The 26,527-nt window shown below is 37.4% G+C and overlaps 1 protein-coding gene across 2 annotated transcripts in view; it reads left to right on the top strand.

The window, feature by feature from the left end:
* PDE4D (phosphodiesterase 4D) overlaps window positions 1–26,527 on the top strand; it is a 1,410,663-nt gene that overhangs the window by 328,726 nt on the left and 1,055,410 nt on the right. The window lies entirely within an intron of this gene.

Genomic DNA, 26,527 nt, shown 5'->3' with positions numbered 1-26,527 from the left:
ACAACAGAAATCCTCAAATCTAGTCTAATTCTTGACTAGATTAATTCAAATTCCCATGTGAAAAGGCTAGCAGAAGGAAAGGCATGGTCATTCTAAGTATAAAAGTATATTTCCCTCAGAACTATTGTCCTACGCAAGATATCCAGTTTTCAGCCAAAAATTGAGGCATATTAAAAGGCAAGAGAAAATACTCCAAAGACATAAAATTATATAGAAGATCATCTCAGATATGGCACAAATGTTAGAATTAGTGGACAACAATTTAAAGTAATTACGATTAATATATTAAAATCTGGGGTGCCTGGGTGGCTCATTTAGTTGAGCATCCAACTTTGGTTTTGGATCAGGTCATGATCTTGAGGTTGATGACATCAAGCCCCATGTTGGGCTCTGTGCTGATACCATGGGGCCTGCTTGGGATTCTTTCTCTCCCCCTCTCTGCCCCTCCCCCACTTGCACACGCTCTCTCTCAAAATAAATACTTAAAAATATGTTAAAATCTCTCATAGAAAAGATTGACAACATGTGAGATCACATTGATGATTTCAGCAGGGAGATTGAAATTAAAAGAAAGAATCAAATGGAAATGCTAGGAAAAAAAAACACAGTAACGGAGATGAAGAATGTATTTGAGTTCAGTAATGGCTTGACACAGCTCAGGAAAGAATCACTGAACTTGAGGATAAATCAGTAGACAGTACCCAAACTAGAATACAAAGAGAAAAAATGGGAAAGAGAGAGAGAGGAAGGGTGGGTGGGCAGGCATGCAGTGCAAAGAAGAGCATCTAAAAGTTACAGTGTAATATCAGATGACATAGCATATGCATAATTTAAATAACAGAAGGAGAAAATGAGAAGAAATATTTGAAGAAATAATGACCGAGGATTTTCCAAAATTAAGGATAGACACCAAATCACAGACTCAAAAGCTCAAAGTTCACCAAATAAGATATATGTCAAAATACATACAGACACATAGACACAGAGGAATATCATATTAAAGTTGCTAAAAAGCCAAGGATAGGAAATCTTGAAGATAATCAGAAGTTAAAAAAAGACAATTTACCTGCAGAGAAACAAGGATAGGAATTATAGCAGACATTTCCAGAGTCTTTACAAGCAAGAAGACAAAGAAGTGGGTTCTTTAAAGTACTGAAAGAAAAAAAAAATCTGTTAACTCAGAAAGATGATAATTAAAATATAAAGGAAAGCTGCTTTCTCAGAGTGAACCATTTCAGCTTCCCATCCTAAGATCTTCAATGTGTAATGTACATACGCTCTTGTATTTTCTGCTTACCTTTTTTATGTCTGAGAGGATAAAGATGTTCACTGAAGACCAACACATCTATTTCTGTAGAGAACTTAGGTAGTTACCTCCTCTCTCCTACAAGCTCAATCACCATTCACTTATCTCTTTTCTATTTTCCTTTTAATTTGGCTATGGAAGACCTTCCAGTGCTTTAGACATTGCTCACCATGAATGTCTCTTTAGACAATTCTGGTACTTCTCTTTTCTTTCTGATGGTTATTTCTGTATTTTCTTTCTGGCCTGTATGTCCCTTAAACAGTGCTCTTCCCCAAAAACAGTGCTGTCCTTTACCCACATGATATTCTAAGATGAGCTTATCTCTTTTCCTGTGTTGGACTGTCTTCTGTTTGATTGTTTCTGAATCTTTGTATTTAGCTCAGACTTCTGGTTTTAATCTCAGAGCTGTTTTCAGTTGTAGGTTGGACTTTGATTACATTTACACCATATTTCCCAAACTAGATTCTTCCACCATCCTTCCTCTTCTCTAAACATGCTGTTGTTTCTCACTTCTCTATTGTATTTGCTGCCCCAGCCATTAATGCAGTGGTCTAGGCCAGAGCCCTTAGAGCCTTCCTTAACCCACTCACTCATAATCCCTCCCAACCTCTAAAGAAGCAACAAATATTATTGCATGTATCAGTATGCAGCACTTCTCATCCCAAGTCCACTACCTGGACATCACCTTATTTTTTCTTACCAAGCTGAGTCTCATCAGAATAAAATGAACTAGTGAGAACTAGTAACATTTTGTAAGTGTAGTAGAGGGAAACTATTAACCTTTGTTATATTATCTATTTCTGTGGCAACTCTTATTTTTTCCTATTAGTTTACTGAGTCTTATTTTGAATCTGTGTCTTTTCACATTGGCTTTGAATTAGAATTTAAGGAAGCTCTTAAAAACTGAATTCACAACAAAGGTAGAAGCTGATCTTATGTGTATTCATTTGTGTGTGTGTGTGTGTGTGTGTGTAGTTTCTAGTATAGCCATCATCATTGTTCATTAATTTTTTTTAATGTTTATTTTTAGAGAGAGAGAGAGAGAGAGAGCGTATACGAGAGTGGGGAGGGGCAGAGAGAGAGAGAGAGAGGGAGAGAAACGGAATCTGAAGCAGGCTCCAGGCTTTGAACTGTCAGCACAGAGCCTGTGTGGGGCTCAAACTCAGGAGCCTGAAGATCGTGACCTGAGCTGAAGTCTGACACTCAATTGCCTGAGCCCCCAGGGAACCCCTCATTGATTTTTTTTTAAAGAATAATTATAGGAAAGGTTGATTATGTATAGGTGATTTTGAGCAGATTGGGTGAAATCTTAGGTTTTTTACCAAATATAAAATGAAATTAAGGCTTAATATATGTGCTAATGTGATAATAATAATTTATAATTGCGAAAGGTAATTAAGTTTCAACATTCTGTCCCAACATTTTCTTGTTTTTTTTTTTCCTGACAGAACCTTGGAGGTAGGATAGGCAGTTATGTTTATCCTCATTTTACAGAGATTTACAACAGCTTTAGTCAGTCTAAGTGAGTTAGTACAATGACATAGCTGGTAATAGAGAAGCTTAGATGGACTTACAGGTCTTTGACTCCACATTCCTTACTCTGGTCACCATGCGATGGAGCCTCACACATGTAACTGTGTTACTGGAGGCATCACTCATGTACTAATGCATCATTACACCACGTGCTTACTGAAAATAAATTGTAGCATATCATTTAGAATCTGTATTATGGCTAAATATCCAGTTGGACAACAATGCTATATTGTGAAGTCCAATGTTTCGCATTCTCTCCTGTGACCGCAAATGGAGTTTTTTGTTAGAAAGCAGGGTTATATTATAAGGAAGGTAGACTCTTTTGCATAAGACAGGATTAGAACTTTTTAACTTGTCCCCTGCCTGCTTGGAAGAGATACAATTTGGGGAGAGGCAGTGCCCTAGAGAACTCTGGGAAATGCATAGCTGTGTGAAAGCCTCCGTAGGGGTGGAGTCATGTGACAGTAGGTGGGGTTCAGAAGAAGGGACTACCAGTCATCCCCATAGCAGCAGTGGCCTGTTATAGTCACTTTAGGAGTACAGTAGTCCCCTCTTATCCACGGTTTTGCTTTCCCTGGTCCAGAAGCAGGTGGACCTCCTTCTGATGTATTGTCAGAAGGCTAGTAGTAGCCTACTGCTATGTCACGATGTCTGCATCATTCCCCTCACTTTATCTCCTCACATAGACCTTATGTCATCTCACATCCTCCCAAGAAGGGTGAGTACAGTACAATAGGATATTTCGAGAGAGAGAAAGACCACATTCACATAAGTTTTATTACCTTGTATTATTATAATTGTTCCATTCTATTGTTAATCTCTTACTGTGCCAAATTTATAAATTGAACCTTATCATAGGTATGAATGTAGAGGCAAAACGCAGTAGATGTAGGATTTGGTGCTAATTTGTGGTGTCAGGCTTCCACTGGGGTGTTGGAACAATCCCCAGTGGGTAAGGGGCACTATTGTACTGAGGTGATAGGTTTGAAAAGTTTTGTTTGCACTGTTTCTCTTTTTTTTTCCCAAACCTTTTTTTTTTTAAACTTCTGTAATGACAACAATATTGTAACAGTTGTGTCCTGGGGTGTGAGGAGAAGGAGAAGGGCTGAATTCCTACTTGAGACAAAGCTGGAAGGAAGGGAGCAGGGGAGAGTGGGGGTCTAGTGCTGGTGGAGGGAGGTGTGACAAGTGTCACCTAGGCATATGGAAGTGCCTTTCCTTTGGGTGTGCCCACAAATACTGGGGAGCGTTCTGAACATTGCATGGTTACATGGGAAGAGGGCTTTGTTAATTTCATTTGCCCATAGAACTGTCAATACTTGGGGACATACAAATCTTTTGTGTGTGTGTGTGTGTATTCACATACACACATGTATGCGTATGTACTGGTAATAGAGAACCTGGCATAAGGCTCGCTATTTCAAATTATCTTATTAAATAATTTGGTATGGGCACCTGGGTGGCTCAGTGGTTAAGCGTCTGACTCTTGGTTTCGGCTCTGGTCATGATCTCAAATTATGTGGGTTCAAGCCCGTGTTGGGCTGTCTGCTGACAGCACAGAGCCTGTTTGAAATTCTCTCTCTACCCCTCTCTTCCTTACCTGCATGCTCGCTCTCTCTCTCTCTCTCTCTCTCTCTCTCTCTAAATAAAGAACCTTTAAAAAATAATTCGATAATACAATATTTTGTAGTAAAATTTATTGAGTACCCACACTCAGCACTTACCACCAACACATTATATATATTCACTCATTTTATGTAATCCTCAAACTATTATAATGTAGTACTATTATCCATATTTGATGGATGAACAAACTGAGGTACAAAAAGGAACGGATACTTATGCCTGCGATACCCAAAACATCAATATTTGGAATAATAGCATAGAATATGAGGAAAATGCCAACAATTCTAGGTAGGTTTTAATAGTAAAACTTAACAGTCAAGGCATTTTAAAAGCATGAAGTTATTATATGTGTATATATTGATCAAAAGTGGATCTGAGACTTGATGTCTAGATGCAGGGGTGGAAAATACTAAGTTACTCAGTTACTTTTCTTATCACTTTAAATAGATTTTAAGATGGTACCTGTGCAAATAGCAGTTTTCTCCAAGATAGTTGACCATATGGACCATATAACCTTTTAAACATGTTTTCCCAAATGCTTCGTTTCTACTTAGAGCATAGTCTTTTGGATTTGAGTGGATTTGTCTAGGGGGCTAAATAGGTTTTCACCCTTCCTAGCTAAGAGACTTACAAAGCACATATGAGTTTTGGAAGAGTGAAAGATTTTATTGAAATCACTCCTTGGATGAGTTAACCCTTCCTTCTAACCCACCTCAACCATAGTCTAGACCACCATTCCCCCTCTGTAAAAGGTGTTTCTCTTTACATATTCTGCGCAATATAATTTCAGGAATGAACTGTATCTACTCAAAATATAGGGTTTTTTTGTTTTGTCTTGATCTACAAACAATTGCTATCTCCTGTATAATTTATTATTTTGTGTTTAAACAGGAGCAACCGAGTTTGATTTGTGTAACTTTGCTTTTGGTTAACCTCTCCATTGAGCCACTACATACCTCAACACCTGATGATGTCAATTTCATCTTAGAGAGATGGCATATTCTTTGCCTCACACTCCCCTATAGTTTAACTTCTGAAGTTAATGTGATATTGCAGCATCTAGAAAATAACTTTTGTCAGCAGTCATGGCAATGAAATGTGTTGTCACATACTATGCTTTCTATCTTTCATGGCTTTCTGGTTTTGCTTAAGCATTTGTAGTTCCTGTCTCCTTTAAAATACAACTACTTAGTATTTTCCTTTGTTCTTTCCATTACCAAATATGAGAAACTAAAGAGTCAGAGATAAATGTATTCCCAGAATTCTATAAACAGTTTAGCATAATTTAGTAGGATGTTCTCTTCTGTTATTTGGTCTATTATATCGTTATAGATCATCTTTGTCATCCTCTGTGTTTCTCTGCATAGTTTTTCTGGAGCATTTCAATTCCCTTATCAAGTGTTCTTTTTGTGTGTGTGTGTACAGAGACCTCATTGTGATAATTGCTATACACAATGTTTGTATGGTGCTTTTCAGTTTACAAAGTGATTTTCACAAACATTACCTTATTTGATACTAACAACAACCCTGTAAATTAGGGTGTGTTAGTACCTTTTTTTCCAGGTAGGAAAACACTTTTATCGGGTAATGGAGAGGCACTTGAACAAATGACTTTTTTTTAAACTTTTTTTTCATGTTTGTTTATTTTTGAGAGAGAGACAGAATGCATGTGGGTTAGGGGCAGAGAGAGAGGGAGACACAGAATCTGAAGCAGGCTCCAGGCTCTGAGCTGTTAGCACAGAGCCTGATGCAGGGCTCGAACTCACAAGCTGTGAGATCATGACCTGAGCCGAAGTTGGATGCTCAACCGACTGAGCCACCCAGATCCCTTGAACAGATGACTCTTAAATCTAAACCCTGAGATCTGTTTACTCTATGTTCCTCTTTTTGATTTGCTCCTTTTCCTTCTCAATCCTTGGAATTATGCAGGCCAGGGATCAAAGGCCCGCCTCTCAATTACTGGCCATTACTCCACTAAGCTGAGCCCTAGTTGACTCATCCAAAATAATGTAGATTATAATAAATCCATCATATCGTTGTTAGGAAAACAAAATGAGTTAAGGCATGTTAACGTGTCCAGCACCATCCCACCTATAACTGTTGTGTAATAAGGGCTAGATTTCCTTTCCCCACATTGCTACCTAATCTTTCTTTCTTCTGAAATTTTAAAGTTTTTACGAACTTTCACCCAGATTAGACTCTGAAAAAAATCATAGTCAGGGTACTTTATAAGGTGAAAGTACAGCATGAATGAAAGTACAGTAGAATGAAAACTCTGAGCAGTTTTCTGTGAAACTAATGTGAAATCGAGTTTCTGTAGGATAGTGCAAATTAAAAATAATTTGTTCACAAAAAATTTAAGTGATATAAGTTTGTGTCCCAATCCAGAGAAGTAGAAGCTAATAAAATAACCTATTCTATTCTTGTGACTGCCTTCTCTCATTTTCTTCAGAATCTGTTTCTGCATGTATGTAGGGGAACAGAGGGATGGTAACACCAAAATAATTCATTTGGATTTGGAAAGTTTTTATGTTTATATCTCACTCAACATAGGTATGTCTGATCTAATTGGGACTTAATGAAAACAATATATATTTGTTTACTGACTGGTGAATTTTAATGAATTAATAAAAAAACATGGAGTTAGAAAACTGTCCCATTTCTTTATTTCATACTTTAATTCAGCTTTTCCCTTTCTCCATCCTATGTTAGCAATGAATTCAATCACATAGATGGACTCGGACATCAACCTCAGCAAAGAATTCCTTGTGTCCTTTGTGAGGGAAGTGGTATTAGGATGGTAATAAAATATTTCAGCTGAAAAAAGTTGAGCTTTCATGTAATATTTTCCCCCTAAATATTGTATAACTCTATGATAAAATTAATAAGCAGTGGAGGTAAAAATTAAATTGATCATTTCTTTTATAGCTTCCTCATTTTTGTATTCTGCTTAGCAAGGCTTTTCTACTCCAAGTATCATTAGTTTCACCCATGATTTCTAGTACTCTTAAGGTTTTTCTTTTTCCCCCCAAACTTGGCAAACAAATTCATTTCCTTTCAGTTGCATTAGATGCTAAAGTGATAGCTATTTGAAACAGTTTTTGAAGATTAACAATCCTCCATGGTGGGAAGTCTTATACATATTCTTATAAGTTATCATACAGAAAAGAAATGAAGACATAGTAATAACAAGTACAAAGATAAAACAACTACTGAGAAAAAAATAACATTCTTTCCTTTTTTTTCTTCTTTTTAACCATTACGTTGCATGAGGTACAGCAATCCTATTAAGTACTAATATATAACTATACATATATGAGGTCATGTGGCCTGCCTTAGCAGCAGGGGGTTCATAGAATATGTGGCATCAAGAGGTCACTAATGTCTCACGAGAGAGGAGACTAAGGAGGAAGATTGGTGAGAAAAGGGCCAATGGATTATTTCCAGTGAGAGATGAGAAAAAACAGGGACAAGAGAATTGGAAAGATAGTTACCAAAGTTTTGTTCCAGTTGACACCATGCCCTGCAGAAACTCTGCCCCAAACCTTCCATGAGGATAGCTCTCCTCTTTACAAGGTTTTGCTTTTAACTCTGGTAAATGGTGGGTAGCTCTTTTGGTTGTTTGGTTATTTTGTTGGGTGTGAGTTGCCCACATCTTGCCTCATTCCCTGCCAATTGACCTTTCATGTAGCCAGGGTGGGTTGCAACATGAATGACAGAAACTCTATGTCAGGGCTTTGGACCTGATGGTACAACCGTCTGGAATATGAATCCTGTGCACCATCCAGTGACAGCCTCTATTAACAAACTGGGTTGTGGCCCTGAGTTACATCAAACCACTTACATCGTCTTCTATTTCCTTTGGAGTCCCGACATGGTCTAAATTGGGTCTAAAGTAGACATGGGTCTAATTGAGCCCAAATTTCTGTCACATCTTCCTTGACTGTATGTTCTTGTTGACTAAATCATTTTGTGAACATGTTTTTAGCTTTTTACATTTAGTGTTTTGTTTCCCTGTATAGTCAAGACATTCACACGTAAAGAGTGATGTAGATGTTCAGGCATACTTTTTTCCAAACCGGTATCCCTTTGTTTCTTCGCCATTTATTGAATAATCTGTCTTTTTAATGGAAGTGGAAAGAAAAAGGAAAATAATTAACTTTGAGATTTCACTAGATTTGGGTGTTTTGTCACATAAAGGAGATTCCACTCAGCCTCCTGAAAAGTTCTGTAGAGCCTGATGTGGGGCTTGAACTCATGAACCATGAGATCATGACCAGAGCTGAAATCAAGAGTTGGACCCTTAGTTGACTGAGCCACCCAGGTGTCCCAGTGAAAAATTCTGTTTTAATCAAGGTTCAAATGGTAAATGCTGTCTCTGGGTTGTTTCCCTGTTACATATAAATAAAGGATATCTTTTGAACTGTTTTTTTTTTTTTTGAACATTTAGTTTTATATGTTTTATGTTTAGTGTTATTATTATTTATAATTTAGGAATACATTCAGTGTTCATCTCTCTTAACCCATTGCTTGATCCATCTTTATAGTAAGAGTTTGGAAAGAAATATTCTTATTAAATGATAATTTTCCTTAAAAATTATGTGTTACAAAGGAAAGGAATAATAAGATGAGGTGGAGAATAAATGGCTTTGGAAACTGAGGGGTATTAGAGACAGCTTTGAGCCATTCTGAAGCTAATATAGTAAGTAAATCATACCTTCATTCCTAGGAAAAGGTTTCTCCAAACAATAGATCAGATTCCACCAAGTGGTTGCTGCTAGAATGCTTTCCTCTCTGAAACTTTCTCCTCCACTGTGGTATGCCCCTATTTCCAGCAAGGCAGTGAGGATGCCTTAGGACCAGTCATCTTCTCCTCTTTCCTATTCAGTTTCTTTTCCCCCAGCTTATCTCTTTCCTGCTTATTTCAAGGCTTGGGAGGAGGTGAGAAATAGTGCCTTCTTTCACTAAAATATTGGAAAAAATAAGCTTGCAGGGCTGGCAATGCTAACTAAGAGTACATTCGTTAAAGGAGGTATCTTCTTACAGTCTCAGTGTGGTTAACCACTCTGCATTTCACCCTTCTCCCTTTCCATAGCACTGCTACACCCGAGGCCTATGTGTACCTGAAGTGAGAAGGATAGTTATTACAATTACCTGGAGAGAAAAGATACAGTACAATTCAGGATCACCCAGTTTTTTTTCCCATCTGCCTTTTCTATCTATAAAATCAGACGCACCTGTGCCATTGCACTTGGGTAAGTGTACAGTCGTGGGTCCTATCAGAAGGAGTGAAGATGGGGTGCCTGGGTGGCTCAGTTAGTTAAGCTTCTGCCTTCAGCTCAGGTCCTGATCTCATGGTTGTTGAGTTTGAGCCCTGCATCAGGCTCTGTGTTGTCAGCATAGAGCCTTCTTCTGATTCTCTCTCGTCCTCTCTCTCTCTCTGCCCCTCCCTCACTCGTGCTCTCTTTCTCTCTGTCCAAAAGAAAATAAATAAGCATTTAAAAAAAAGAAGAAAGGGAAAGAAAGAGCAAAGACTACCAGGAAAGATTACTCAAAAGAACTAAGTCTCTCCGAGGAAATGAGTGGTGTGTAGCTAAACTTGAACCTGTGGGAGAATATGTAGAAGTAGGTTCAAATAATTTATCAAGAGGTAAAGATAGAGAATAATAAAATGGCAAAGAAAGAGGGATAGAAATAGAAGAATGAAGAGAATGATAATGATTGAAAGGAGAAAAAGGAAGCATGCTTCACATTTTATAACAACTTGACCCAAACAGTTTATGAAACAATACAAGTAGTCCAGAATTTAAGCCAGGCTTTCAATTAAAAACAGATAATTAAGGCTGCATATCTCTTTTTCCTTCTTTCAAAATGACCTTGAATGTTAGTTGGGTAGATTTTGGTGCAGCTGTTACTTGATAATAACACATTGTGTTTTTCAGTTTACTTAGATTGTTTAAAAAACAGATAACTGAAAACCATCTGTTTGTGTTTCTGTGTAATTTGTTCTCAGGACAGGGACTAGGAAGAAATCATTAAAAATCTTTCTATGGAAGCCTCTTGTGAATTTAAGGAGCCATACAAATTCAGTCTGTAGTACCAGGTGAAAAGGATGCCAGCAGCTGGGCTTTCTGAGAGAAGCAGCAAATTAATTTTTTCTTTGCTCTTTGTGGTTGGGGGGCATCTTTCTGATCCTGGCAGTGACTCTCACAGCACAGTGTGCATTTGAATCATCAGGAATAAGTGCTTAAAATGCATATTCTCCAAGTTCACTTCAGGCGACTTTGATCAGTCTGTCTGGGAAGAGTGCCGGGACCTCCACTGTTAAATAGTTCCCCAGGTGATTCAGACACAGTAGGTATTCCAAGGACCCCACTTGGACTAGACTAACGGCGCTTTGTTTTAGTATAATAAATCTGTATCATGGATTTGGGAGGTAAATTCAGGACATATTCTGTAGCTCAACTATTGTTTGTAAGAATGAACACACACATACACACGCGTGCGTGCACACACGCACACACGCAACCCCAGAACAACCCAATTAATATAACAACAAAGCAAATGGCTCAACACAAAGCAAAACCTGATAATGGATTTTGAATAGGTTCCTAGAGATACAATGGAATCTGATCAACCCCAACTATTGAGACACAAAAGGACTACTCTGAGTTGATAATAAGGGAAAACCTTTCAAAGGACCATAGTTAATTTCATTTATTGACACCAAACGGCGAGCTCTGGAAAGCATTTTCAACTTTACACAGTATGCTAATCCACCATATATGGGGCTTGCTGGGAAAATCTATTCTGCTCAAGTTCCTTTTGTAATACTGTGCTGTGTTTTGTTGAGTATATATTCTAATTTCTTTAGTCCTAACACAGGTTTCTAGTTTAAAAATATGTCCCTCCTCACTTTTTCCCTCTAAACTTCTATAGCGCATCATATAAGTTTTTACTTGATAGAAGTAGGAGACTGAGGCAGTTTGGTGTTTTTGTTTTTTTTTTTTTTTTTTTTTTTAGGACATGGTGGTAAGTGCTAGGTGGATGCAGCAAGTTGGGAATAGGCCTCTTTCTCAAGGACATAGATTCTGCCACTAATGATGTTTGTGATTTCTGGAAAGTCATTATACCTCACTGTACCTCAGTTTTCTCCTCTGTAAAAGAGGGGCAGCAGAGAGTGGACTTTCTGTGGTCCTCCATAATGCTAATAGAATGATAATGTGCTGAGCACTTTGATGCATTACCGCATGTATACCTCATGTTTCCGCATGTATACCTTCATCTCTGGTGAGAAAGAATGTCATTCAAGACTGGTTACAAAGAAGATGGATTTCCTAGTACCTGAATAGGTGCTGCTTGTAAGTGGCAGCCCTGAATTCTGACTCATATTCTTTTCACTAGGTAGAGCTGGGTTTTGAGCTCTCTGCCTTACTTGTGTTTGCTTTGTCCTGAACTGTCTGCTAGCACTTGACTTGGAGTGGGGTGTAGGGCTGTGAAAGGGAGGTTAGTCTGTGTGGTAATCACAAGGCTGCACATTTGCACAGATAAGGAAAATCCTTGCTGGGCTTCTTCACCCATGGAGTCAAGAACATGGCTGCTGGGGCACCTGAGTGTCTTAGTCAGTTAAGCATCTGACTCTTGATTTAGGCTTGGGTCATGATCCCCCTGTGGGTGAGATCAAGCCCTGCGTTGAGCTCTGACAGCAGGAGCCTTCTTGGGATTCTCTCTCTCTTCCTGTCTGTCTCCCCCACGCCTGCTAAAGCTTGCTCGCTCTCTCTCTCTCTCTCTCTCTCTAAATAAACAAACATTTAAAAAAGGAAAGAAAATGGCTGTGATTCATGCCTCTTGCCATTAGGTGGGGCAGTTGAAGAGTGGGAAAAGAGCATTTTCCTTTCTTCCTTCTTTCCTTCCTTCTTTCCTCCCTCCTTCCTCTCTCCATCCCTCCCTCCCCTCAGTTGTCCCTCCCCCCCTCTTTCTTTCATGGTAATAATAATGGTCATTTTTTTATTTAGCTCTTCCTCTGTGCTGGGTATCTGGCTAAGCTTTTTACAAGCATTATTTCAATGTTCAATGAATTCTCATACAGTTGTTTGAGCAGATGCAGTTACAATCTTCTTTTCACAAACGAGGAACTAACACTAAAGGAAATTAACTTTTAAGGAAACTTGTCAAAGACAATCTAATAGATGGTAGAGCTAGGAAATGAACCTGATTTGTTTGATTTTAAAGCCCATGCTTATAACAAACGAGCCATACTGCCATTTCAAGGTTACTGACTTGTTTGCCATGTTTTGTTCATTTTTAGCAGAATATGCTACCACGTTGGGGAAAGAATCTGGAATTTGTAACTAGGAAACATAAGTTCTGCTTTTTTTTTTTTTTTTAAATTCAGTGTTGTTGAGCTATAACTGCTGGGAATATGTTATGTTTAGGAGATACTATGTCGGGAAAGACAAAGTCCTTGACCTAAAAAAATTAGTGGCCGTTTCAGGAATTAGAGAGTGAGGTAAATCGTGAATGGGGTGATATGAGACTGTAGAGCAGGAACCCCTAACTGAGTCCTGGAGGGCCAGAGGAAAGTTCCTGGAGGAAAAGGTATCCAAGTGGAACTTGAGGCCAGTTGGACAGGAAAGAATATTCTATAACATATCTAGGACTCAATTTTCTCATTAAAATTATGGATAGAGCTCAAAATATCTTTAAGATCTCTTCTATATTAGTTTTCTATTGCTACTGTAACAAATTACCTCAAACTTAGCAGCTTGAACAGTACAAACTCATCACCTTATGGTTTTGAAAGTTAGAAGTCTGACACAGGTCTTACTGCACTAAAGTCAAGGTATTACCAGCCAACCTGTGTTCCTCTCTGGAGGCTCCAAGGGAAAATTCATTTCTTTGATTTTTGGGGTTGTTGGGAGAATTTGGTTCCTTGCATTTGTAGGGCTGAGATCCCCATTTTTTTCTTGGCTATCATCTTAAAGCTGTTCCCAGCTTCCATAGGCCACTACATTCCTTGGTTCATGGCCCTTCTCTTTGTTCAAAGTCAGCAACAGTAGGTTGAGTCCCTCTCATGCTTTAGATCTCTGCTGTTCTTTTTCTAGCTCCTCTCTAACCCAGTTGGGAGATATGGGAAAATAATGTTTCAAGTAAAATGATTTATACTCAACAATGTTTTTCTGAAAGTGATAAAAGATACCTTCTTTTCATAGAGTCCAAACTCTTAAGGTGGCCAGACTATCAATTTCTTCTTTAATTCCGTATAGTAAGGAAGAAGGGGGCACATGGATGATCAAGTTCATGTAATATAATATTGCAGATTTTGTTATTAACATAAAATTCCCATTTAGGATTCAGAAGCCAAAATTGACTCCAAAATCAACTTATATCTATACTTTTCCAGAAGAGTAAGGAAAGTATGTGAGGTTGTGAGAACAAAGTAAGAAGCTTATGGAAGTCCAGAAAGTGAAAAGGAGCCACGACAGTTACTGCAACCTTCCTTCTCAATGCCTTTTGATTTCCTTTAGCATCCACTATACTTGACTGTTTCCCTCTGTTTCCACTTTCTCTTAGAAAAGTTCATGCCAAGTAATTTATCTGACATCTTAATGGATAATTCATTAAGAAAATCTTTTGTGCCAAGCACTTCATGATGAATTTTGATTGCTGATGTTACCTGGGCTGTGCTTCAAAGTGTTTTTATTGACCCACTCTTAAATTTAAGATGTTTTCATTGGACTTAAAAAATGACTTAGGAACATTTCAAATCAGCCCTTTAAAGAATAGTGTCTTTAAACTTTGATTTGTTAATATCTACTTTTAGGTCAGAGAGTAAGAGATTTGAAGAAGATGCTAGGGGCTTGTCGATAGGGTCATAATATTGAAGATACTGGAGAAACTGATTTGGAAATTTACATTTCTGATTAAAGAGACTTTTTATGAGATGAAGCAATGACATTAGAATGAGAAAATAATGATTAATGAGGCAGTCAACTCAGTAAATATTTGAATAAATGAATGGTCCAGCTAAAGTGTTTCTCCCCTTTTCCTAATACGTATATACTTTTTGTTAGTATTTTTGTGTGAAACAGTTAAAAGTCCCTGCAGCTCACAGAGCTCTACCTTCCATGAACAGATTCACAGCAAATTTGCATGAGCCTTTCAGAGGACTACAAAATAGAGAAATGACTAAATTTTCTATAAATCTCTAACATTTCAAATGGTGTTCATTTGCACAAAGAAACTTGGATGCAGACTGGATTTCTACACTGCTATAATTTTAGATGGAAGTCAACATCACAATCAGGTTCTCTTAATAACTTCTTGCTCAATTTCCAAGAAGCCAGTATAAGGGAAAGATGAGACTGGGGGGCTGCTTTTCCTGGCTAAGTAGTATATGGTATGAAATAAGTTAATAATGAAAATATTGAGGTATTTACTGAGTAGACAATATGTACCAGGTACCCAGCTAAGCATGTAGTGAACTCGTGGAATTCTCACAGTAACCTTGAGGTTGGTAAATATTAGCACCATTTTTTTTCTTCATAGGGTTGATTCCCAAACCATCTGGGTTTTGTATATTCAGAGAAAAACTGAATTTAGTCGTCAAAATCAAATAATTAAGACTAGTTTTTCATACATGTGTAAATGGCAAAGCCAACTTGCTAAGATTATCTGGGTATACATATAATAATATATCACATTACTATTTACAAGAAAAAGGTAAGTGTATCCAGAGCAGTGAGGTGTAGGTGACCAGTAGTTAAATATCATCATGCTTTCTGAGAAGAAAGGAAATAAAATCTAATAAATTTAAGAAGTTATATTGCTTTTGTTAGTGCCAAAAGACTGTAGATATTGACTATCTTTTTTTCAATCACAGTTTGAGAAGACTCCTATAAATGAGCCAGGAGAGGAAATGAACAGAAAAGTTACACATAAATTTTCTTGAGTATTTTATTTCATTAGAGGGAATTCTTCCTTTACTACTTACCTAGAGTAGTACTTCCTTTGTCTTCTAACTCTTTACTTTCCTGATTTTTATCTTGTAGTACTGATCACTAACTGATATATTTCATGGTAGTTTGTTTATGTAGTGTTTGTTTGTTCCCACTAGCTTTGTGAGGCCAGAGAATATTTTGGCTTTGTTCACTGATGTTTTTCTATAGCTTGGAACACTGCCTCTCACTTAGTGGATGCTCAGTAAATATTTGGATAATTAAATTGTATAAATAAGGAAATTCATATGGCTAATAAATAATTGAAAAATCATATGCTTTGCTAGAAATGAGTGAAAGTAAAAACAGTTAACATTTTCATCTCTCACTAAATGAAATGTACACACAAAAAAATATACTCAATTCTTATGAGGATGAAGGAAAACAGACATTCATAAAAAATAGAAAAACATTTTCCTGGAAAGTGTTTTGGAAATATGTATATCTTTAAAAATATTTCTATACCACATTTTAATTCTAGGAATATATTCATGAAAAAAAAAATCTAAAATTAAAAAGTAGCGTTTGTTAGCTGAAAGCCTTTACTTCAACACTATTTATTCAGTGAAAGTATTTTAAGAACCCTAAATGCCTAAAGGGAGGGGGAGAATTAAATAAATTAGAATGTATTATTCTTATGGTATATTATATCAATATTAGAAGTTAAGTTTATGAAGAGTTTTTTAAACATGGAAAATTTGATGCCATGAATTTAAATTAATTTTTTAAATGATGTGAAAATCTGACTATGTGATGTTATTTTAAAAGAAAACATAGGGGAACTTGGGTGGCTCAGTTGGTTAAGCAGCCAAATTCATCTCAGGTCATGATCTCTCAGTCTGTGTGTTCAAGCCCTATGTCGGGCTCTTTGCCGACAACTCAGATCCTGGAACATGGTTCAGATTCTGTGTCTCCCTCTCTCTCTGTCCCTCCCCCACTTGCACTCTGTCTCTCTCTGTCTCAAAAATAAACATTAAAAAAATTTAAAAACCAACATAGAAATAGTAGGTAGAAATTATGTCAAGATATTAATAGAGACTAGGGCAGATAACAATTATAGGTGATTTTGTTTCATATTTCTCTATACTTTTATTTTTTAAATTTTCTAGAATGAAATTTTATAATTAAAAAATAATTTTAAAATATTCTAAAATGACTTTTTTTTTTTAGACTGGAAATAATCTAGAACTGATTATGTTTTAAAGTATGGACCTATGGGTTACATGAAGACATGAATATAGTATTACTTTTATTGTCTAAGAATGCACATGTAACTTAGCTAATTTCTAAGCAAAATTTTAGCACATCACTGGGACTTTGAGGGGGATGCCCACCATAGGAGTAAAAAGATCTAAACTCTAAGGAGTGTTACCATATCCTTTCAATAATCAAATATGTTTTTATTTTTGAATTCTGATCAGTGCAAAAAAAAAATGAGTTACTTGGATTTAGTAACCAGATATATTTTCTTAATTTGGGACTGACGATGTGGTTGTTGAGCAAGCCTGGGCAGAGACTAGCAAAGGGTATTTGAGTTTAATGGAGAGACCAGGGCAAGAGGCCTGAACTATTTGGGATCAGAAGGCAACAGGATCTTTCAGGAAATGATAAGTAGCAGCAATTACTATGGTTTTGTCGTGTGGCTAGTCTAGGTTCCAGACAGAAAGCTCTCTCAGGCCTCTTTTCTTAGAAGCTTTAAAGACTGTACCCTTGATTCTTGGACTGTTAGGCACATTTCTATTTCTGGATCTGCCTCCAGCATCCCTGATACCTAAATCAATGAGCTTGACCACACAAGCTCCTCATTCTCTCATGATATGTGTGATTGACGACTGTGAAACTCAGCCGGCACCCTAGGGCAGTGAGCCAAAGCCAAACATTTAATAAGCAGGTTTTCTCATAATTTCATTTATTTAATTCAAAATTATATGAGCTATTGGATTTGGTTCAAGAATGTGCCCTTTTTCTTGGGCTGTTTTTCAGACCTTTAGAGGTGAAAGGATTTTGAAACTGAGCTTGTGTGTTGAGATAGAGGAGGTATGCAATTAAAAAAATGCATTCTACCTGAACTTCTGCAGTTATAATCTACTATCCTATAATTTGTTGAGGCAAGAGTCTAAGTGTTATAAATCATTTCCATATAGCCTAGCACAGTGTCTGGCATGTAATAGATGCTTGATAAATATTTATTAAGTGAATTTCACACACTTTTTCTGGTTTTAATTCATTCATGAAATGGAGCCAATCACCTTATACTAATGATTTAAGAATACAAAACTCACTCCTGACTTAAATCCAAAATATGTAAACAACTACTATAAATCAATCAGAATTAGACAGACATCCCAATAGGAAAGTGATCCAAAGACTTGAAGAGATACTTCATTAAATAGAATAACCAAATGGTCAATACATATACAAAAAGGAAAAACAAAATCACAATTCAGTGCTACTACAATCCATAAGAAATGGTAAAATAAAAAAGACAGACAATACCTAGTGTTGACAGGAATGTGGAGCAACCAGAAACTTCAATCACTGTCTGAGAGTGCGTATTACACATTTTCTTTGTAAATGCTATTTGGCAGCATTTACTAAAGGTGAGTATGTGTGTGTGTGTGTGTGTGTGTGTGTGTGTGTGTGTGTGTGTGTATCCTATGATCCAGCGATTCTACCTGCCTACCTGTAGGGACACATCACACACAAGTGCATGCAAATGTTCATCAAAAGACTATGAAAATATTCATAGCAGCACTATTTGTAACAGATGAAAGTTGGAAATAATGCCCATTAGAAAAAAAATGACTAAATTGTAATATATTTACACAGTGTAATACTAATCAGCCTTAATGAATGAATCACAGCTACATAAGAAAATATTGAGGAATCTCTTAGACATAAGGTTACCTAGACACAAAAGAATGCCTACTGTCTGATTTAGTTTACATAAAGTGCAAAAATAGGCAAAACTAGTTTTTGGTGCTAGCTATTTTGGGGAGGGGCTCTAGTGATTGATTGTAAGGGAGCATATGAGGGTTTCTGGGGTACTAATGTTTCTTTTTCTTTTTGATCTGGTTATGAATTATGTGGTATACTCTGCAGAAGTTTATAGAGCTGTATGCTTATGCTTTATGTACTTTTTTTGTAAGTATATTCTTCAGGGAAAAATTAAAAGAATTTTTATCATTATTTTCCAGTTAACTCATAAAATCCTGATATTGAGGTTAACATGTGATCCTATAAATGTAGCCCCAGTGTTTCTGATGTGATCTCATGATGGCATGGGAAGCATCACATCTTAAATCCTTTGCCTGAAATGTTTATGATGGTTTAAAATGCAGAATAGAAATAGATTTTTTCCATAAGGAAGCAAAGGGAAATAGCTTACTTTGAAGAAAGATTTTTGAATTTTTTTTCTATATTTGAGTTTAATTATTTGCTGAGCCTTCTCAATCACATTGGGATGGGAACTTGGACTTTGTTAGAGGAAACAAAAGTAACACCATTATGAAATAGAGCGAGTTACCACGTAATCCAGATTGTGAATTGTTGACACATGACTCTACATTGTAAAATAGTAAATGGTTATTTTCTTTTTGCTTTAAGATTAGAAACATAGGTCTTTATTTGTCAGTGCTACTACATCCTGCAAAGTGTCTAAATGAGCTACTTACAAGTTCCCATTTATGATAAGAGGCTATGGTACATAAAAACACCTACATTTTTACCTATTTACATAGAGATAACAAACTCATAAGGTTGCCTAGCTGCTGTTAATTGTGTATTCAGTTTTCCCAACCCTCAGGAATATAGTTGAAAAAGATAGGAATGCTTGGCCTCCTTGGAAGGAGGTATGTGAGCTTTATTATTGAGGCCAAGTTTTCTACCCTTGTTTAGATGCAAACCTAGTAGTCAGGGACCTTGTCATAGCTATTTTCTGCAAAGTACCTTCTGTACTTGTCAAGATCAATAACTGGTTTTATAATGACAGCACAGAATTCAGCCTTCAGAACAGAAATGGTTGCTTATTTACCTTGTAGAAGTACTCCTTCTGACACTGTCAGGCCAGTGAGTATAGATTACTCTGTGAGAGATACTTTTAAAAAACTTTCACCAATTCTTCATGTTACATAGTATCTCTGTCAATTATCCAGTATCATTTAGTAACCACAATAGTAATCCATGATAAATTTTAGTATTTTATGGCTTATAAAATAGTTTCACATTAATTTTCCCATTGGACTTCTAAAAAAGCCTGTCAAGTGGTCATGTCATGTAAAATACCATTTTATAAAGGAGGAAACTGAGACTCAAGAGTTTGAGCCTCATTCACACACATATCAAGGCCAGGCATTTTAACTCAGCCCAGAGCTCTTTCTATTTTATTCCACCTCTGTAAGATTCATGTTTGTATTTATCTTTGATATAGGACTATGGAATAAGAATTATTGAGTTAGTTTATTATTTAATTCATTCAATACATATGATGTACCAAATATTTACTGGCTGGATGTTGGTGATACAATGGTGAACAAGGTAGAAGCAGTCTAGTTCTGGTAGAGCTCACAGCTGGTGGTGGAAGGGCAGACAAATGAGCAATGAAAATCAGAAAGTACCACCTGTATTTATCCTCTCCTTTGTACTCTCTCAGGATATGCATAGGATGCTGTGGGAATACACAGGAAGTCCACAGGACTATGGATTTATATGAGCTTTTACTCTGTGTCTGAAGTCTTCTATTAAATGATACCAGAAAATAAAATCTACATATTCTAGATAACCAGTTGGAAGAGGAAAGTAATATTTAAGAAACATTCCTGAAAACTGTGTAAGTGGAAAAGGAAGATTATAAGTCAGTAAAAGGACCTCTTAGGCTAAAGGTGAGTGGCTATGGTTCAGGGTCCAGATTACAAAATGTAAACCTGGAAAAGGAAAGAAAGGGAACAGGGACAGACAACAAAAATCAAATTAGGCTCAACTTTATTTACCACAGTTTTAAACATAGACAGAGCTTAGATATCCTCAAATACTCGTGAAATACTATATTTTTGTTCATAAAGGCTTTCCATAGAAAAATTCCTCCATCTCTCTTTAACCTGCTGTGAAAGAATCAGCACTCCTAAGACTTATTTATCTTTCAAGGACTGCTACTTAAGGAAGGATTTGGATTTCCCATCTAGGAGTGTCTTTAATGGCTGACTCAGAATATGGTCATGTTCTATATGAAGCTCTTTGAATTTCTGGTTAAATGCTAGTGTTCAACTGTGAGTATCAAATTCCTGACAGCAGATAGGTCCTTGCACTTAATGATTGCAGGAAGAAGGTAATTGTTGAGGACAGTAATTTTGAACCTGAGATCTTTGGAAAGTTTTTAAGGAATGCTTGGATGCTCAGAAATGGTGTACAAAATTGTAATAACTCCTTTGTACATTATCCTTGGAAGTACATTCATAGTTTTTGTTGGTGACTTAAAGGGACTTACAGGCCTTACCTCCATATGCTCTCCTAAAGAAAAGTTCAGAACTGCTCTCTGGTGGTGGGAGGCAATAAAGTAGCCATTTGAACATCAAACTGTTTGGATGCATCATAGAAAATGGACATCTAAAGACACAGTCTGTTGTAACCAGCCTCCAAATTGGTCTCTCCTGATGCCCTTTGACATTGTACTGGGTTAATGTCTGTGACCAGTAGAATACAGCAAGGGATGGTATGTCACTTTTGAGGTTAGGTTATTAAGGACTGTGGCATCTATCTTGAGTGTTGACTCACATGCTGTCTGATCACTCACTCTGGGAGAAACTGGCTGCCAAATCATGGAGGCTTTAGACAGCTTATGAAGAAGCTGATGTGATGAGGTATGGAGACTTCAGGACAACAGCCAGCAAGGAACAAATATCTGCAAGCAACTGCATGATTGACTGTGGAAACTTTCTCCAGCCATGGTTGAACCTTGAGATGTCTGCTCCCCTGGTTGGCACCTTGACTGAAGCTCCCTGAAAGACCCTACCCCCAACCACCTAGCTAAGCAGCTGCTGTGTTACTGGTCCCCAGAAACTGTGTGAGATGCTTGCTGTTTTAAGCAGCTACATTTTGGGATAATTTGTTACACAGCAGTTGATACCTAGATACCTAATGCATATTACCTTGATTAATCATGATAGAAACAAAAGTGATTAGAAGAAAATGTTGTGTTTATAAAATGTTGATCTTCTCTGTTAGTCCTGGGAAATTAGAGTTAGAAATAAGAATGTGCAAGCCATTCCTCCTTTCCTCTTGTTGGTAAATGGTGCACTGTGGCCCATTCATAGCCAGTAGAAGGTACCCATTGTGGTCCACACCGCAAGGAGCAACCTGTGACAGAAATAAACAAGTTTTCTTTTAAGGGATTTCTTTATTTCCTTTTAAAAGGTACCAGCTTTCGAATGTATCCTGAGGAAATCTTGTATTTCTTCTGAGCATAATCAATTCAGCAGAGAATTCATGCTTTGCCAGTGATCATGGGAAGTATTGACGTAATTTTTTAATTTAATTTTATTTTTTAGCTGTAAGTCTCTTCTAGTTTTTCAGTAGGTTTCACAGCTGTTAGTTTACAGTAGTGGTGGCTTGCTTAAATGGTAGCACACTTGGATGCTGCTTGTGTTGGTAGCAATCTGCAAAGAAGAAACTTTCAACCTCAAGTGGAAAAAGGAAGAAAACGGCTCAATTCAGTGATTACTGGGAATAGTAAAGAAAACCAAAATATCCAGTAAAACAAGCACTGTTGTTTTCAGTGAAAGTAGCTTAATAAAATGGATGGATTCTCCAAACAGCAACAATTGTTATCTTTTCCTTGTTACGACTGTCGTTCCTTCTTTATTAGGAACCCAATTGATTCAGTTCTTGGGCTGCCAAGGGCATTTTTCTAAAACAGTATTTTAAAACTGTAGGGACTCATTAGTGAAAGATGCAACTAATCAGTTGATTTAATATTATTTTGAAATTAAGTAGAATAAAAATTTCAGAGTGTAACACATAATACAGTAAGTAATTTTTTTGGTTGTTTTAAAACTATCTGTATATTTTTATATCTGTATGGAGTACAGAGATATAAAATGTATGTTTTACTGTGGCTTGTAGTCAAAATGCTCAAAAGTCCCTGTTGTATAACGTTTGGTTATGGAAAAATAAAATCTGGATTTTTAGAAATAGGCAGTGATGTACTATTTCATGATGGGTGGGGGGGAGGGTGGAGGATGGGCAAGGATGACAATACCTCACAGGCAAAGAGTAGGTTTTCCTGAAGAGAATGTATATTTTGCTCCCAACCATTCTAGAAAGTTCCCAGTCCATATGAAATGTACCATTTGGAAGCAGGGTGGTGTATATAGAGCAAGGAGCTTTTTCCTTTCATTGGTGCCAGGAAGATCTGGGACTGGTCTATGAAACAGAGAATGGGCTGATGTGGTTCCTGGATACATGGCAGTGACCAGGAACAAGCAGCACTTTTAATCTATGGCGCTGGTAGCCAGTGAAGGTGCAGTACTTGTAGAGTTTTTAGGCCCAAAAAGGCACATGTTAGGCCTTCTAGCAAGTGGAGAGAGGCACTGTGATGGACCCTTACACAAAAGGAAAGTGGTGTTGCTTCCATGAGCCTGGACAGGGAGCATTCAGAGCAGAGCAGAGCAGGCTGTACTCAAGATAATGGAAGTCATTCTCAAAGAGGTACCAAGGCTAAAGAACTGGAGGGACTGTTTCAGAGTCCATCTGAGGCAGAACACCAGAAAATACCAAGAAGGACTGGCTGGTGATTCATGGGAACCAGGATGGAGCCTCTTAGGCAAAAGCTAGTTTCCAGCAAATGAGTTCATGCTGGCTGTCCAGCAGTAGACAGTAGAGCCACATTAAGGAATAAAGGGTCATGCCCCCTTTTGTAGAAGGTAGGTCTTAGGGAGTCTACGGAGTATCTGAATGCAGAAGGGCTGTGGTGATTATTTGGTTAGCGCTTGATGCTGAGAAGGAAATACATAGAAGTGACTGTTTTCTAAGGTCAGCCAACCTCACAGTCATCATCACAACAAATCTCTGAGCTTATAGTGTTATCAGTAGTCTTCTTTCTTTGAGTTGAGCATTATGTTTTTCTTGGGACCTCTTTTAAAATGTTAAAGCCATGTGAGGGGTGATAGTAAGTTGGTGATATACCTTTGTATCAATGAGTGAATCGGATTCTTTCCTAGAGTAGAGGATCAACGAGTGCTTGGTGGAGAAGGAAAAATGGTGAAGAAAAGACTCAGTGGGAACATTCTTCATCACTTTGCAATTTTCCCAAGGATCTGTCCTTGGCATTATGTTTATATGAATGGCTCTTACTGATTTTGGAACTACAGTCTCATTCTGCAGACTATTTTGGGGGCCTGGGGGTAAGGGAGTGAGGATATGAGTCCAAGGGAGAAATTCTGTACGATGTAGAAGTGTATTAACTGACCACACACATTATAGGGCATCTATTGCTAGGTGCAAAGTTTTGTGCTGAGCAAGAAATATAATTATTCCATAATTTATAAAGCATTTGAAAGATAGAAAACATATATCAAAGGATACTTAATAATAAATGCAAGTGAATGTCTCATTTACATGATACTTAGGTAGGTTTTAAATAAGATTTTTCAGCCAGAAATTACAAGATTTGGCCATTTTTCTGAACCAAATGCCAAAATATCTTCCGTTATGACTTCAAGTATTCCTGCTGGCAAAATGTAAACACTTTCTTTCATTCACTTGTTATTTCACCAGCCATACTGAGTACCAGCTTTAAAGGCTCTGTGCTAGATATTTTTGGGGGCAGGTTGTCTGTCAACAAATTCTTGAAATACCCAAATTTTGTGAAAATTTCAGATAGGAAAAAAGTTGATTTGGGTCAAAAAAGATTCTTAAGTAAAAGCAAAGTAATTGTAAATATGCTAATACTCCATAGACTGTGGTGAAAGCAATGTAGAAATGACCCTTAAGTAAATTAGAGCTGGTGAGGACTTTGATAATTAAAGTCTCTTCCCTGTAGCTTGCCCAGCAATTAGGAAGCAGGGATGGTTTATATCAAGGTCTCATAAATAAACATACAGCTTGCCAGTCCCTAAAGATAGAGAATTCATTCTTGACTGTGCTACATGCAGGCTCAGAGGTAAGTGATGACCCTCTGGTCACCCGGCAGAAAATAGATCAGCTTCTTTAAACCAAGAATTACAGTGATTGCAGTGGTACAATTATGTAGAGTGACAACCACGGCTTGGCATAAACCAAGCTTGTTTAAATCATGTGTCAGGGAAGAATATATGCTACTATTAAAGAGTCATGATAGAACAACCATAATCCCATAAGATAAAGCTAGTTGAGAATATTCATGTTTGCTTTCAGATGCGAGTCCATTATTTTTGTGGAATAATTAAATGCCTCTGTAGATGTCCATTCCAGGGGAGGCTCTTGAACCATTCACCACATGCATGTTCTGACTTACTGGTTATTTCAAGATTGGGAAAATTCTAGTTGTGTCTGAAATCTGCAATGACCTTTAAATTGATCCAGTTAATGTATTGACCAGATATATTGAGTCCCTATTATGCCCAAAGTATGCAATTTGTTCTATATGGCATATACATTTGGACAAAGCCAAAATTCTGTCTCTTGAGGTGCTGAGGTCTGGTAAAGAAGAATAAAAAATGCAAAATTATCCAGTTCCAAAGCTGAGAGAGGAAAGGAAGATTGATTTAAATAGGTGTGGTCAGATGGGTAGATGAGTATGTGAAGTGGGATTTGAGAGAATGATAGAATTCCAGTTGTGACCATTGGAGAGAAGGGCTCTTCAAGGAAAAACAATAAAATGCATGATGGCCAGAATCTAGCTAGAACAAAGCTTATGAATGGAATAGTGGTGAGCAATTCGGCACAGCCAGAGGCTATCTTAACTGCGATGTTCCCTAGAAATTCCCCAGGGCTGTCACTGCACCTCGTCTTGTTCCCTCACAGCCCTGCCTGCTAGAGAGAGGGAAGCAGTTTTTTCTTTAGCAATGAAAAGCAATAGAAGGAAATGCTTTACTCCTCCCAGGCATTAGGCAGATTGAATATGGGATTTCTCTTGACAATGCCTTAAGCCAAGGAGATAATTGACATTTTAGTCTGTGTATGAGAAGAGGGAGAGGATTTGGAAAGAGTAGGGCTTTCAGCATCCCTCCAGATACAAAGAAGCTGGGTCATTAGCTAGCTCCTCTCCAGTTTCTTCCAGATTCACTGGGTCCAAAAGCCTTATCTTACCTCTGCACCCTGGAGAGTGCAGCTGCCATATTGGGATGCTGAGTGGAGGAACTTGGAGTCTCTTTCTTGGTCAGCGAGTTCCTAACTCTACATTTGCAGAAGATCCAGGGAGAAGCCAAGGTGAGCTTTCACTGTTGTAATATTCCTGGGTTAAGGCTGAGTCAGAAGAATAAACAAAATGCTTCAGGAGTCAGAATATTTTACATCTTTCTTGATTATTTACTTATTCTCCCAATTCTGACCACTCAGCTTACCAAACCCTCCTTCTTGATAGATCTTTTCTTATTTAGTGTGATGTCATACCTCATTTAATATTAGGATAAAAATGAGTTGGCACCATAGTGTACAAATTATATAAGTATAGCTGATAGCCTGTTTTGATGGCAAGAGAAACTTCTTAATTATCTCTAACATAAGCAATCATTTCTTTTTTCTTACTTTCCAGTGCTTCTCATTCCTGGCTTCACCATTAGAATTATTTCAAGAGTTTTAAAAATTCCCAGGTATATCATACTAGAACCTGGGTGTAGGACTCAGGCATCAGCACTCTTTTAATTTTTTTAATGTTAATTTATTTTTGAATGAGCGAGCAAGAGAGAGAGAGAGAGGAAGGGAGGGAGAGAGAGGGAGACAGAGGATCTGAAGAGGGCTCTTTGCTGACAGCAAAGAGCCTGATTCAGGACTCCAAGTCACCAACCTTGAGATCATGACCTGGGCTGATGTCAGATGCTTAACCAACTGAGCCACCCAGGCGCCCCTAGGCATCAGCATTCTTTAGGGCTGT

The sequence above is a fragment of the Panthera leo genome, chromosome A1, assembly GCF_018350215.1.
Source record: "Panthera leo isolate Ple1 chromosome A1, P.leo_Ple1_pat1.1, whole genome shotgun sequence".
Taxonomy (NCBI): Eukaryota; Metazoa; Chordata; class Mammalia; order Carnivora; family Felidae; genus Panthera; species Panthera leo.
Note: the sequence above shows the minus strand (reverse complement) of the source record. Positions and strands in the feature narration are given on the sequence as shown.